The sequence below is a fragment of the Myotis daubentonii genome, chromosome 3 (genome assembly GCF_963259705.1).
Source record: "Myotis daubentonii chromosome 3, mMyoDau2.1, whole genome shotgun sequence".
Classification (NCBI taxonomy): domain Eukaryota; kingdom Metazoa; phylum Chordata; class Mammalia; order Chiroptera; family Vespertilionidae; genus Myotis; species Myotis daubentonii.
Genome location: NC_081842.1, coordinates 159,444,006 through 159,459,275, shown reverse-complemented (window position 1 = coordinate 159,459,275; position 15,270 = coordinate 159,444,006). Strand labels below are relative to the sequence as shown.

Genomic DNA, 15,270 nt, shown 5'->3' with positions numbered 1-15,270 from the left:
AGTATTTCTATTGTAATCAAGTTTCATATTCTCTTTTAGGGTCATAATTCTGAATATCATTTCTTATTATATAGTATAATATATAAGTCATGGGAGTTAAGATGAAATTCATACAGGCTTTATAACTGACACTGTTTTGCATAAATCTTCAATTTGGATGTGGTTTCTTATAATTGGCCAATTTCCCTGAAAGCAAGTAAGTAAAATGTATTGATTAATTGAGAACTGCAGTTAATTGGGTTTTTTACTAAAATTTATTATACAGAACAGAGTAGCCACTCAATAAATATGTGTCAAATATGTGAAGTCTAGTTAGTTAAAATAGACTTATTATTTTGTTTTAGTTTCTCAAATAAAAATAAATTTTCAATTAAATATGAAGGCCATAGCAGACATGTAAGCTATTTTAAAAATATCTCAAGTTCTTCTCATTCTCTTCCCCTTTTTTATTTTCCTTTCCCCCTTCCTATTTATTCTCTTTTCTTCCCTTTCATTCCTGAACAATTAAGTCTTAAACCCATTACGTGGGATAAAGTAAGGAGGCTTTCATAGGGGCGTGAAATGGGAAGGCTTTGGTGGTCTGAAAAGCAGCATTAAAGTTCAAGGAGGTGAGAAGCACATCTGTGTGCAGAGGTTGGAGTGTTGAGCAGCAATAGGGTATTGATTACACACAAGGAGATTGATCAAATACGAGAATATATTAAAGATAATTGGGAGATAAGGTTTTTATTGTTGGAGAAACTAGTTACAAATATGAAAAGAGAGAAGCTACAATGAATCCTGTGGCATTGGTCTGGACATAAAGATATCAGTGTGAACTCCTGGTGTATAGATACAGATTATATATATACAGATATATATATATATATATCTCAAGGGTGGGGAATGTCTGGGCCATGGGCTGTCATATAAGGCCCAGGAAATCATTTGGTCTGGCCCTGAAATGGCATTAGGGGTGAGTTAATTAAATGTTTGACCAAAAATAGCAGGTTAATTTCTTTTACTCATTTATGTAATTTTTTAAAATTGTTATTGTTGAAAGTATTACATATATCCCCTTTCTTCCGGCATTGACCCCCTCCAGCCTGTCCCTGCCCTCTACCCTAGGCCTTCACCACCCTGTTGTCTGCGTCCACAGGTTATGCATATATGCATATAAAGCCTTCGGTTGATTACCTCCCACCTACCCACCCTCCCCCACCTTGCTCTGAGGTTCCACACTCTGTTCTATGCTTAGCAGTTTAATTTTTAAGTTGATAATTTTGTATGGCCCTCAAATGCTGTTATAAATATCCAAATAGCTCTTGGTAGATAAAAAGGGTCCCCACTCCTGATCTATATATATTATTTTTTTGGATACATATATTTCCTTGGTTCCAGAACCTGAGAACAATGACACCCCTCACCCCTGAACAATGGGCACACTTGCCTCCCAAATTTTGGTTTCTAAATACTATTTCCAACTAGAAAAACTAGAACTACTTTATTTTTTTAATTTTTTTATTTTTTCCCCATGCTTGCTTTAAATTTTTTTTTTTATTGCTTAAAGTATTACAAAGGGTATTACATATGTGTCATTTCCCCCCCCCCCCCCCGCCCTTGACAATCCCATGGCCTCCCCTACCCCCCAGTGTCTTATGTCCATTGGTTATGCTTATATGCATGCATACAAGTCCTTCAGTTGATCTCCTATCCCGCTCCCTCCTGCCCACCCAACCCTCCCTGGCCTTCCCGCTGCAGTTTGACAATCTGTTTGAGGCAGCTCTGCCTCTGTATCTATTATTGTTCAAAAGTTTATACTGGTCTCTATTATCCATGAATGAGTGAGATCATGTGGTATTTTTCCTTCATTGACTGGCTTATTCACTTAGCATAATGCTCTCCAGTTCCATCCATGCCGTTGCAAATGGTAAGAGTTCCTTCCTTTTTACAGCAGCATAGTATTCCATTGTGTAGATGTACCACAGTTTTCTAATCCATTCATCTACTGATGGGCACTTAGGCTGTTTCCAGATCTTAGCTATGGTGAATTGTGCTGCTATGAACATAGGGGTGCATATATCCTTTCTGATTGGTGTATCTGATTTCTTGGGATATATTCCTAGAAGTGGGATCACAGGGTCAAATGGGAGTTCCATTTTTAGTTTTTTGAAGAAACTCCATACTGTCTTCCATAGTGGTTGCACTAGTCTGCATTCCCACCAGCAGTGCACAAGTGTTCCTTTTTCTCCACATCCTCTCCAGCACTTGTCGTTTGTTGATTTGTTGATGATAGCCAGTCTGACAGGTGTGAGATGGTACCTCATTGTTGTTTTGATTTGCATCTCTCAGATGATTAGTGACTTTGAGCATGTTTTCATATGTCTCTTGGCTTTCTGAATGTCCTCTTTTGAAAGATGTCTATTTAGGTCCTTTGCCCATTTTTTGATTGGATTGTTTATCTTCCTTTTGTTGAGTTGTATGAGTTCCCTATAAATTTTGGAGATTAGGCCCTTATCAGATATGACATTGGCAAATATGTTTTCCCACACAGTGGGTTTTCTTGTTTTGTTGATGGTTTCTTTTGCTGTGCAGAAACTTTTTATTTTGATGTAGTCCCATTTGTTCATTTTCTCTTTCGTTTCAAGTGCCCTAGGAGCTGTATCAGTGAAGAAATTGCTTCGGCATATGTCTGAGATTTTGTTGCCTTTGGATTCTTCTAGAATTTTTATGGTTTCCTGTCGTACATTTAAGTCCTTTATCCATTTTGAGTTTATTTTTGTGTATGGTGTAAGTTGGTGATTTAGTTTCATTTTCTTGCATATATCTGTCCAATTTTCCCAACACCATTTATTGAAGAGACTATCCTGGCTCCATTGTATGTTCTTGCCTCCTTTGTCAAATATTAATTGAGCATATTGGATCTGGGCTGATTTCTGGGCTCTCTATTCTATGCCATTGATCTATATGTCTGTTCTTGTGCCAGTACCAGGCAGTTTTGAGAACAGTGGCTTTGTAATACAGCTTGATATCTGGTATTGAGATCCCACCTACTTTGTTCTTCTTTCTCAGAATTGCTGCAGCTATTCGGGGTCTTTTTTTATTCCAGATGAATTTTTGGAGAGTTCGTTCTAGATCTGTGAAGTATGCCGTTGGTATTTTAATGGGAAGTGCATTGAATTTGTAGATTGCTTTGGGTAGTATGGACATTTTAATGATGTTGATTCTACCAATCCATTAACACGGTATGTTTTTCCATCTGTTTATGTCTTCCTCTATCTCTTTTTTCAACGTCCTGTAGTTTTCTGAGTAGAGGTCCTTTACCTCCTTGGTTAAGTTTATTCTTAGGTAGCTTAATTTTTTTGGTGCGATGGTAAATGGGATTGTTTTTATAATCTCTCTTTCTGAAAGTTCACTATTGGTGTATAGAAATGCCTCAGATTTCTTGGGGTTAATTTTGTATCCTGCTACATTGCCAATTTCATGTATTAAGTCTAGTAGTTTTTTGATGGAGTCTCTAGGGTTTTGTATGTATAATATCATGTTGTCTGCAAATAAGGACAGTTTTACTTCCTCTTTTCCAATTTGGATGCCTTTTATTTCTTCTTCTTGTCTAATTGCAATGGCTAATACTTCCAGTACTGTGTTGAACAGGAGTGGTGAGAGTGGGCATCCCTGTCTTGTTCCTGTTCTTAGGGAAATGGTGTTAGTTTTTGTCCATTGAGTATGATGTTGGCTCTGGGCCTGTCATATATGGCTTTTATTATGTTGAGGTATGATCCTTCTACTCCCACCTTGTAGAACTACTTTAAAAAATAGCTGATTCCAGAGCTAAGGCATGAAAAAGACAAATTGAGCCTAGAATATCTTATTGTGCCAAAAGTATGGAAGGACTCAAACAATGCTAGGGATATATCAAAGACATAAAAAGTACACTGGCCATAACTGAAACTATTTGAACATCAAAGTAAATAATGGTTTGAGCAGATTATAACCCACTGGATAAAATGAATATTCATGAGTCCATACTGATATAAATAAAGAAATAAGTTGAAAGTTAATATACTTCCCCGCAACATACTTACAGAAAACAGAAAAAGAACAATTTTACCATTATTCTGAGATTAATATTAACATCATAAATAATGTGCCAACAGATAGTATGCATTGAGATAAATAATAAATCGCTTTTGCTATTTTACTGCCAAAGATAGATAACCTGAATTCAATAATGAGTAAATAGAAGACAAACCTAAAATGAGGAACATCTTACAAAATAAGCAATTTGTAATCTTCAAAAATGTCAAATCCATACTACTCAAGAGAAAACTGAGGAACCTTCTAGACTGAAAGAAACTAAAGAGGCATAATAACTAAATCCAATGCTTGATTCTAAACTACTAGTAGATCCTTTTGCTATAAAGCACATTATTGAGACAAGTAGCCAAATTTGAATGGGGTCTGAAGATTATATGGTAGTGATGTACCACTTTTCTGATTTTGGTGGTTGTATTTCAGTTATAAAAGAAATATTTCCTGTTTGTAGGAAAAATATGTTAGAATATTCAAGAGTAATGGGGTTATGATGTTAGAAAATTACTCTTAAATAATTCAGGAAAAATATCACTTGTACTGTAGCTGCAATATTTTTGTGACTTAAACTTGTTTCAAAATAAGAAATTAATTTTGAAATTTCAAGGTCAATGCCTTCTATGAAATTTTGTCATAATCCTGAAATAGTTGTAAGGTCAATTTATTAAAAAAAAAAAAGAGAGTCTTTTATATTTAATGAATTTTTATAATACAATTTGTGGTAAGAATGCAGAGATGTCTCCCTCAGCCCCTTTAAAAATAAAGTGGAATAATAATGAAAAAGAAGAATTATATTTTGTGGGAGTAACAATGAAAACAAGACACCTCGGAAGTTTAGCAGTATGGTTGTAGGGATGATTTTCTGTTTTTTGTTGTTTTATATTAAAGGCCTTTTTATATATTATAGTAAGATGGAATCAAATACCTTCAATAGGTATTGAAATATCAATGAATAGTATCTGAACAGAAAAAAAATTTATGGTACTTCCCTAGTGACAGAAAAGTGAGTAAAATTGACATGTGCACAGGTAACACTTTATATTTACTTACATTGATATAATAAAATTATTTTCATATAGCATGTTCCCTGGCTGCATGAACTTAAAGTGAATTCCAGCAAGAACAGGCCATGTAGGCCATGCATGCGGAGAATCCTATCATGATGCTGCAGATATCACTGAGTCTGTTCAATGTATAGATGTCTCGGTGTGCAAGAGTCACAGCCACAATTAGAGCAGCAAGTCAATTTATGAAGTGGAGCTTGAGTGTGCTATCAGTATGGATTTGCTGAAAAGTATACTGGTGTACTTGGGAAAACTGGATGATTTTCTTTAAAACAAAATGTGAAAGTGTGTAATTTCAGAAATTATGACAACTGCAACATCAAGCTTGGCAATTTGGAATTTAAATATTAAATATTTAGATTAGGAAATTAAACATGCAGAGGAATAAATTAAAATATTTTACTCATTTGATCTCTAGTTTAGTTGGTCCATCAAGAAATAGATTTTATCATATTTGGCACTTAAAATATCTGGAAGATCATCATTATTTTCCCATTACTAGCAAAGGACCACAGAGGTTGGGCATCTTTTTCTAAAGGTAACGAAAGTTTAAAGGATACTCTCTTTTGAATATGCCTTTCTGTTTTGGGGGAATTCTCTTTATTCTCTTAAAAGACAGAGGTGTAGTATAAGGATTTGGAGCATCATTGAAGGGGTGAGGCATATGGGGGACCAGGTTCTCTGAAATTTGCTGGCCTTTCATGGAAAGACTTTGCCTCATGTCTACCTGTCTGCCAGCCCACAGGGAGTTCCTGCAGGCCAGGCATTGTGGTATGATGATAGAAGCCAAGAAATAATAAGTCTTCATTTGTGAGAAAATTAACTTTTCACAAATATTATGATTTAAATAAATATATAGTGTTCACTTAAGAAAACAGAGTTCCATGTTACTAAGGATAAGGTAAACAAGTAACACATTGGAGTGGGTTCAAAATACAATTCTGCTCTATATCTATGGAAACAAACAAATTATTTAATCTCTTTGTGCCACATTTTCTTTATATGTAAAATGAGGGTAATAACACCCAAATCATAGGATTATATGAGCATTAAATGAGATAACATGTGTAAATTACCCAAAGTAGTACCTGGGACATAGGAAATACTAATTCCTAGTTATTATTATAATTATGGGGGAGATCAAGGAGCAAAGATCAAGGTATCAAGCAAAAATAGAAGCAATAGAACATATTTTGATGGATCATTCTCTGAATAAGCATACTTATTCAGAGAATAAGTATGTAGCTGACACTATATTAAGGGCATGCAAGTACTCTTTTTTTACCTACAGAAATGGAGATGATAACAGCAGTATTCCTCACAGCATTGTTATAATAATTTAATTATAAAACTTAGCAATTTGCCTGGCACTACTAATAAGCACTCAAAAAAACTCCAGTTGTACAATTATTGCTAATTATGATGATGATGATGATCTAATAAGATCAGAGTTTGAGAAATACATGTGAAGGTGTAATTACAATTCTATAGTAAGATAGGAACAGAAGAGTTAACATTTCAGTTCTTTATAAGAATAAATACGGTTTTTCCATATGGAAAGGAGGGGAAGAATATTCTTGGATTCCCCATGTGTTTTACTTGAACTTGACTTGTTTACAAAGAGTCACTGGACCCACAATTATTCCATTGAGAAAGTACTTTTGAATTGACCATGTCCACACAAACTAATCAATCAACAATTAATTGAACACCAAATCTGTGAAATATTCAGATAAAGTGTAAGACAGCCTCCCAGCTGGTTTTTCTATATCCACGTTCTCCCTTCTTTAGCATACGCTTCATGAGATTGACGCACTGACCTTCCTAAATGCTGTTTAACTGCCTAAGAACATAAAGTCATTCTCAAATGCCTGCTGTATCAAGGCCAAATGATTTTGTCTGGCTTTAAGGATCCTCTACACAGTGGCTCTCAACCTTCTGGCCCTTTAAATACAGTTCCTCATGTTGTGACCCAACCATAAAATTATTTTCGTTGCTACTTCATAACTGTAATGTTGCTACTGTTATGAAAGGTAATGTAAATATCTGATATGCAAGACGGTCTTAGGCAACCCCTGTGAAAGGGTCATTCGACTGCCAAAGGGGTCGCGACCCACAGGTTGAGAACCTCTGCCTACAGTCTTGCAATTCAGAGTATTGAACCCATACCCACAATACCTGGGACTGTGTTAGAACTAGATAATCTCACAACTCAATCCAGACCTATTAGAGTCTGCAGTTTAACAAGATCCCCAAGTATGCAAACTGAGGTTCGAGAAACGCTGCTCCACAACAGCCATTAATCTAAACCAAACAAAATCACTAACCCTAGCACAACCCATAGTCTCATCAAGAAGAATTCAGTATTTCATTAATATTTTTGCACCCAAAGCAATCCCTTTGCTCATATTTTTAACTCTACTAGACCTACCTTACTTCCTTCCTGCCTACTATCTAAGTCCCATCCATTCTTGAAGGTCCAGTGAAAAGTCCCATATCATCCACCAAACTAAGACCATTGAAGTCACACTAACCTTGCTGAATACTCTTGCATTTAGGTCAACACCACTTTATTCTTATTTATTGCTCATTCCTTATTAATTGAGTAATCATTTTCTGAATGCTTGCAATTGTTTACCAGGCCCTGTTGCACTGTCCAGATGCAAACAGAAATCAGACTTTCCCTGCCCTCATTAAGCTCTCAATCAGAGCAATAATAGTTCAGGAAAGAACCTTAAGTTCCACAGGCAACAAGTGCAAGTGGGTAGACGGAGGAGTGCAGGACCATTTAGGATAAAGCTACATGATTTGTGTTTTGGTGATATTAAAACTACTTAAATAAAAGAAGTTACTTTAAAATATATTAAGACTCTTGTGGCATGAAATAGATTAGACGTTTCAATTGTTAGAGACAAGACTAACACAAGAGATATTGTGCTTTAATTTTTTTCATGTCCATTTCACAATCGTTTAGAGTTAGACCATTGTGTTTTTTACAGACCAGCAATGGCTTTCTTCATTCATTCAACAAATACCAGAATGTTAAAAGAGCTCGTCTTTGTCTTTTTCTACCTCCTTAAGTTTAGACATGGTAGGCACTGAATAAATACTTGTTGATTGAAGACAGCCTTTGATCTGATGTTGGGGACTAGGTTTACACACGTGGAACAACCATTGCACAAATGCAGCCCTTTCCTCCTACTGCTGCTATTCATGACATAAGGAAACGTTCATGAATTTGCAAAGACATTTCAGTTTACTAGTAGTGTCATTTGGATCAAAAAGTTCCTTCAGGGTGCCATGGGAGTTTCTGTAGCTAATGTTTGTGCTCACCAGAGACTGTGTTGGAGCACAGCCAACCAAATGGAATTGGCTAGTAAAAGCTTTTGTGGGTGAGCATTTTGGAAACAAGTTATAAGACCATTTGCCAGCAAAATCTCAGCAGGTGGAATTTAAAACAACATAAGTTAATGTAAAGGTTTGACCTAGAGGGGCAGGGGAGATAAAACACTTAATGAAGTGTGTAACCTTCTATCATCTTTGAAAGTAAAAGTAAAAGTTAGTGTTTCTTGTTATTGCAAAACCAGTAATCAGTTCTTTAGATAGAAACAGAGGTTTCTGGTAGACAGACATTCTTCTAAAGGTCTCATGCTCCAAACAGCACTGGAGTACATTAAGGTTAGATATTATGCAAGACCTTTTTTGAGCCCCTTGGTTCTTTCCATGTGATTCGTGAATGATATCACACCAGGAAACTTCAAAACCAAGCAAAGTAAAAAGACTATTTCCAACTTACGTAGACTAGAACTACACAGGATCCGGTGTCACACAAAAAGTGTACATTACTTTGACCGAATAATAAGTAATTTCCTCATATATACTTCAAATTGGTTACAACTTTTTTTTAACATACATATTTTTGTATTGATTTCCGAGAGGAAGGGAGAGGGAGAGATAGGAACATCAATGATGAGAGAGAATCATTGATCGGTTGCCTCCTGCATGTCCCCTACCGGGGACTGAGTCCACAACCTGGGCATGTGCCTTGACTGGGAGTCAAGCCTTGACCTCCTGGTTCATAGGTTGACACCTAACCACTGAGCAACACAGGCCAGGCAGTTACCACTTTCCTTTATCTTCCTCAGCAATCTTGCTGGAGATGAGCATTCCCACATGATGTGCAATTTTCTCTTCAACTTTTAATTTCTCTGGGTACAGAAGAAAAACTCTGGATCCTTAATTGAGCAATTAATATTTATTAAGTGAATATACAGTTTGAAGATAGTGCCAAAATCTTCCTTTCATCGAGAGAACCAGTCTGACCGACGCAGTGGTGCAGCACCCAGCTTTAGGTAGAAGAGCCAAGTCAGGACTGAAAGGGGAACTCATTCTTCTCCTCTAGTCACTCCCTGGCATCTACTGAGGTTCTTGAAAGAATGCCAATTAGGAACTATTTACATGTTCCCTTGGAGGTTTTAGATAACTCTTCACTAAGAACTGTTTGGTTTTCTCATTTAGACCGTTTCTCCAGAGTAGGATTTGCAAACTTGCTGCTGAATATGCTGTTTGCCGATCATGGCTAGGTTTCCATACCGACATAAAATGCTGGTACTTGAAAAATTCATTAAAGAAGTGACTCATCTTAACTCCCAGATCTAAATTTGAGGAGTGGTTCTACTATATTTTCTATAATGTTGTCCCAGAATTCAAGCAGCAGGAAATAAAGAGTTCAGATGCAAATAGTTCATGGAATATACCCAGACAAGGAACTTGCTGCTTCATATCTTGTGCCATTAAGAACTTCGAATTATTTTAAGCTTTTCTTTATATAGAAATCCACTTATCTGGATTGCTACCATTCATCTCAGTTTTCTAAAACACTGGTCTCCTTTATATAAGAATATTCCTAAAGTTATACGGCTTCCAAACTTCATCATTAACAAGAAATTAGCTTTTTAATAACCACATTTTGAGCATAGTCTGCTAATATTTGGCCCAATTAAAATTTAAAAATACATAAGACCTGTATTTTAAATAATCTTATTTATATTTGGTTAAATTTTGATTAAATGCTCTATTTAGCCATAGATATAGATAGATATAGATATAGATAGATATAGATACACACACACACACACATATATATGTATATATGTATATATATATATGATGTAACTTTCTGCAGATCCAGCCACAGAAAACATCTTTTAGGCTGCCTACATTAATGAAAATTTTATTAGACACTACCAAATGTTGATTGAAAAAACATGCTAAAATATTACTGTCAGCCACTGGTGTACAATTTCTTACCAGAGAACTATACAACTTCAGAATAAAATGTTTATGGCCTAAATACATATTTTAGCAGCCACTAAAATTGTTAGGAAGATCTTAGATCTCTGCTTCTTAATTATAGTTTAAAATTTATTACATAGGATCAAATTAAAATATAGTTACTATTTGTAAAATTCCAAACATTTATGAAAATATCATTTGCTAACACTTTAAATCAGACTCAAAAACAGAAAATATTTCTTCTATGCCTACTAAAGTTTCTCTAGTCTTTTGCAAAATGCTAAAGTGATCATTTGTCCAACAATGCAGATGGTTAATATTCACCCAAGTGATTTCAACAATTTAATGCATCATGCCTTTACTTCTCATTAAAATTGTATTATTGAGGCTTGACCAAATGATTTTCATGCTTGGCCCTCCATTTAAGTTTGATACTCTATAGTAGTCCTCCTAAATCAGGTTTCTCCCCTGTCTTCAGTTATCATCCTTCTTTCTCTTACCCACTTTCAAGAAATAGAAAAGGCCTCTTCTATGTATTAATCCAATGTTCAGATAAAAGGGAAATAACTCTGTAGTCTTGTTGGGGGGTTGATATTTAAATATCGAAAGTTGTTTCCTTTACTCGTTGGTTTACCTATGCCTATTGAGGTCAGGTGACCCATGGTAGTGACTTATTGGAGTGCATTTTGAATTGGTAGAAAACTTCTAATAGAGTAAAGGTGGCAAATTTAGCAAAAGAAAAAAAAAATGAAGTAGGAAAGTCCAAATGCATACTGTATTCTTATCAAGTCTTATACTTGCCCAACAGCTACAAGCCTCTCTGAAAATATTTGTATGTGTGGGTGGCGGCAAGTTGCCCAATAAATTGTAAGAAGTGTTATCAGATTCATCAGGACTTGGTTGTAAATTTGACTACAGTTTTGGCTCATAACGAAACGAGGAGGAAATATCTGATTAAAGTGTGCATTGCTGCTGAGGCAACTAATGTTGCCATAGCAATTGAAATGAAATGTGCAAGAAGATAATTAAATCTAACCCCTTTAATAGTTCTGAAAGTCAATGCACTGCCAATAGGAAAAGTTGTCTACAGTAGTAAGATAAAACACATTCCTCATGGAAAGTCTATTTACTAGAGTTTTGTTGTACCCTTTCTAAATACATTGCTTTAGGTGTCTAATAATCAATTACAGTTTTGACCTTGGATGCAGCTGCCTAGAATTTTCTGCTGGATTATTTGTATCATGGGAGTAGACATCTATAAAAAATATCCGATTTTTCCCTCTAGTTCTTAAAAAAGTGTACTAAAGCCAAAGCTGTCATATTTGAGGTTGGAATTCAGTAATATCTAGAACGTGCTGCCCTCTTCAGGAGCTAGTGTTTAAAATACTTCGATAAATATTTAATTCATTTAGAAATTATAAATATGAGTTATAATATCAAAAATTGTATTAATAATTCTTTAGGAATAAAAACCACATGCAACAAAGTATGTCTACGTTTAAACTTTTTCCATTAAAAATATTTCATTAAAAATCAATAAGTAAAAATTTTAAAATAAATTAATATTTTTATTTACTATGAAAAATAGTTTCCTTAAAAGAAACTGCATTTGTGGGGAGAATTCCTAAATTATTACAACTTCCAAACTTCCATATTTACTATCCAAATGTTTCTAAAAGAGAAAAAATCTAAAAAATAAGATATTCTCTATGTGAAAATCTTAAGATACACTTTAAATAATAATTTTATTCTCCAGCAAAAAGTCAGTAGATTTGTGAACATAATATTTATACTTTGAAATTTTAGCCAGTTGTCATTTACAGAAGTATTACCTTTCCTGGAAATAATGGTTTCAAATTACAATAACACACTATAATTTTTATTCAAAATACTTCACTTGTAATATTGAAAGATCTGAAACATCATCATCCAAAAATTCAAGCAAATTCCTTTTCTGCTTATGTTACCTATTAAAATTTCTTTAGCCATCATCTAATTTTGGCAGAAGGAGATGAATTCAGAATGTGTTTTCTAAATTAAGTTTAGGATACTTAAAAACATACAGAAAATGACTGACACTAACATTAATTATCAGGATGTAAGAAAAGCATATTTTCTTACACTCTGACATGTTCCTTTATATTAGAGATGTTGAGCTTATTTTGTACTAATAAAAACGTGAAAGTAATGCTAATTTAAAATTTAAAAAACAGTAACAAATACCATTTCAAAATACAATTTTTTTCTAATTTTTATCATGTGATGCAATTAAAACCATGTTTATAATAAAAAGAAAATCATAAGAAAGTGGATGGTTCTTTATCATCATTTATTCAGTGGGGAAAATGAGGAGTTTGCATTCCTAATTTTGTTTTTCAGCTTTTACATCAGATTTTTAGTTCAAGATTCCAAACAGGAAATTTACTTACATATAAATGATAAAATGGTCATTATGTTGACTTTAGGAAAGTAAACGGCCCCTCAATTTTCCCTTCGAGTTTTAGGCACTATACAGTTGATCCATGTCTATCAAATGTAAAATTCTACAGAGCCAAAGGGGAGAAGAAACACACACACACACACACACACACACACACACACACACACAAAACAACACCTGATGACAATATTCTCTTGAGCCTATAAGATTTGTTTTGTGGAAAATAAAATGTTTTATTCTTGACTTTGAAAGTACTTATCACAACAATTACTTAATCCTAAAGTAGCTCTGTCCAAAGGCATATAATACAGATTCAAGAATTCTTACAACACTAATTTGTATTTTCTGCAATAGATTTACTTCATTTTTGTTTTGTTTCTGATGCATTACACTTGGCAGTTAGGATTCCTGTGAATGGGGTTATAATGCATAATATTTTCTTTGCTTTCCAGGGAATTTATGGCACAATGATAAATTTCATCTTTCCCAGAATGGTGAGTAAAAAGCACTTTCTACATTTGATAGTACTGAACACAGATGAGAAAAAGTGAATTATTATAGTAAAAGTGAAATATCATTGTTAAATGTGTTGAATGATCTGATAATTATAAAGTAGCTTATACTCTTGAAGTAAATAGATGTTACATTCAAATTCTATAACCAGTTCAAAATTCTCACCAAGCATGCTAGAGGCTCTTCAAAGGGAATATAAGGTTTTGCTTTTTCTGGAGGATTGCAGTTGAACATAGTATAGTTCATATTTTGTTATCTGGAATAAGTTATTTAAAAATATCACAGATATAGAAATAAATGTGGTTTACATTCTGTGAGCAGAAAGAAAAAGTATTTCAGTGGTACAAATTGAGAATGAGTGAGTGAATATGAATTCTTTGGAATTTATAATGTTACATAAAAATTGATTGTCATTTATATTTGACTGGGACTTTGCAGCATCTGTGAATTTTAAAAGTATTTGTTTTCTAAGAACATATATCATAACTTCTAGGCAAATTAGTTACTGTATGATTTTGTCTAAACACATAGTTTTGTTGTCTTTATGCTTTATTACTTTAAAAGGTAATATTTAATTTTAGTCTCTAACTGTAACCTCTTTACAATCTAAATAACAATAAAATTAATCTTATTGAATGCGAAAAGTCAATATAAAATGATATTGCTCAGCAAGTTGTCCCCTATGAAGGTTTCCTCCAAGTGGTTCTTAGATATTCCATATGAAAGAAGGAATTTCTCACTGTAGAAAAAAAAATCACTTTGAAATAAATCAATCATCAAAAAGTACTATGTTAACTAAAAATAGTAGGGCACAAAATACAGACATTATATGTTGTGTGCCTGTGTGCTTGTGTATTGAGGGGAGAGAATACTGGGATCATATTGTAGGCTTAGAAAAAAAGATTCACAAAATCACACAAAACAGCAGGAAAATGTGTAGTTTAGTAGTCTTCATTCCTTCTTCATTCTGAATTTCCTAGATTAAGTATGTATTAGTCTTATAATAAAAACAGAAGCACTTTTTGAGAAATATGCTATTTGAAACTGTACCAATTTCATAATAAAAATAATCTTATACCATTAAAAAAAAATTACCTAATCATAAAAGCCTAAGTGACTGTTACGACTGGTCAACCGAACAACTGGTAGACTGGTCGCTATGACAAGCACTGGCCACCAGGGGGAAGACGCTCAACGCAGGAGCTGCCCCCTGGTGGTCAGTGCACTCCCACAGCCAACCTCCCGCAGTCTCTCCTCCCGGCCAGCCAGCCCCGATCGGCCCTGGTCGCCAGAAAGGCCGAGGGACCCCCCCACCTGTGGACGAATTTGTGCACCGGGTCTCTAGTACAAAATAAAAATTAATTAACCCTAGCTGGTCTGGCTCAATAGATAGAACATTGACCTGTGGACCAAAGGTTCAATACTGGTCAAGGGCACCTACCTTGGTCACAGGCTCCTCCCCGGCCAGGGCCCTGGTTGGGGTGCAGGCAGGAGGAAACCAAATTTCTCTCAATATTTCTCTTTCCCTCTGTCTTCCATTCTCTCTAAAAATCAATGGAAAAATATCCTGGTGTAGGATTAAAATAAAAATTAATTTGATAAAAAATAAAATATTGAAAGTGAGGGTAAAGCTATTTTATTAATTTTACTCCAATACAAAAGTGCAGCTTGGATTTAGGCATATGTGTGAAAAAATAATGGTTTAAAAACTAAAATAAAAAGATCTGAAACTTCACATTGGTTTTCAGTACATAAGAATTTATTATTTTTTGAACTTTTTCAGAAGAACAAAAGGTCTGGCCAGAAAAGGCTAAAATATGAAAGTAAAACTTTAAAAATAAATTCACACATCAGGAATCAAACCCGTGACCTTCAATGCACAGGCCT

The 15,270-nt window shown here is 34.5% G+C and overlaps 1 protein-coding gene across 1 annotated transcript in view; it reads left to right on the top strand.

The window, feature by feature from the left end:
- The window catches only part of ADGRL2 (adhesion G protein-coupled receptor L2), a 288,043-nt gene that overhangs the window by 47,828 nt on the left and 224,945 nt on the right, over positions 1 to 15,270 (top strand). Inside the window, exon 2 of the mRNA XM_059689062.1 lies at positions 13,323 to 13,364. The gene's annotated coding sequence lies outside the window, so the exon portion shown is untranslated. The remainder of the gene's footprint in view (positions 1 to 13,322; positions 13,365 to 15,270) is intronic.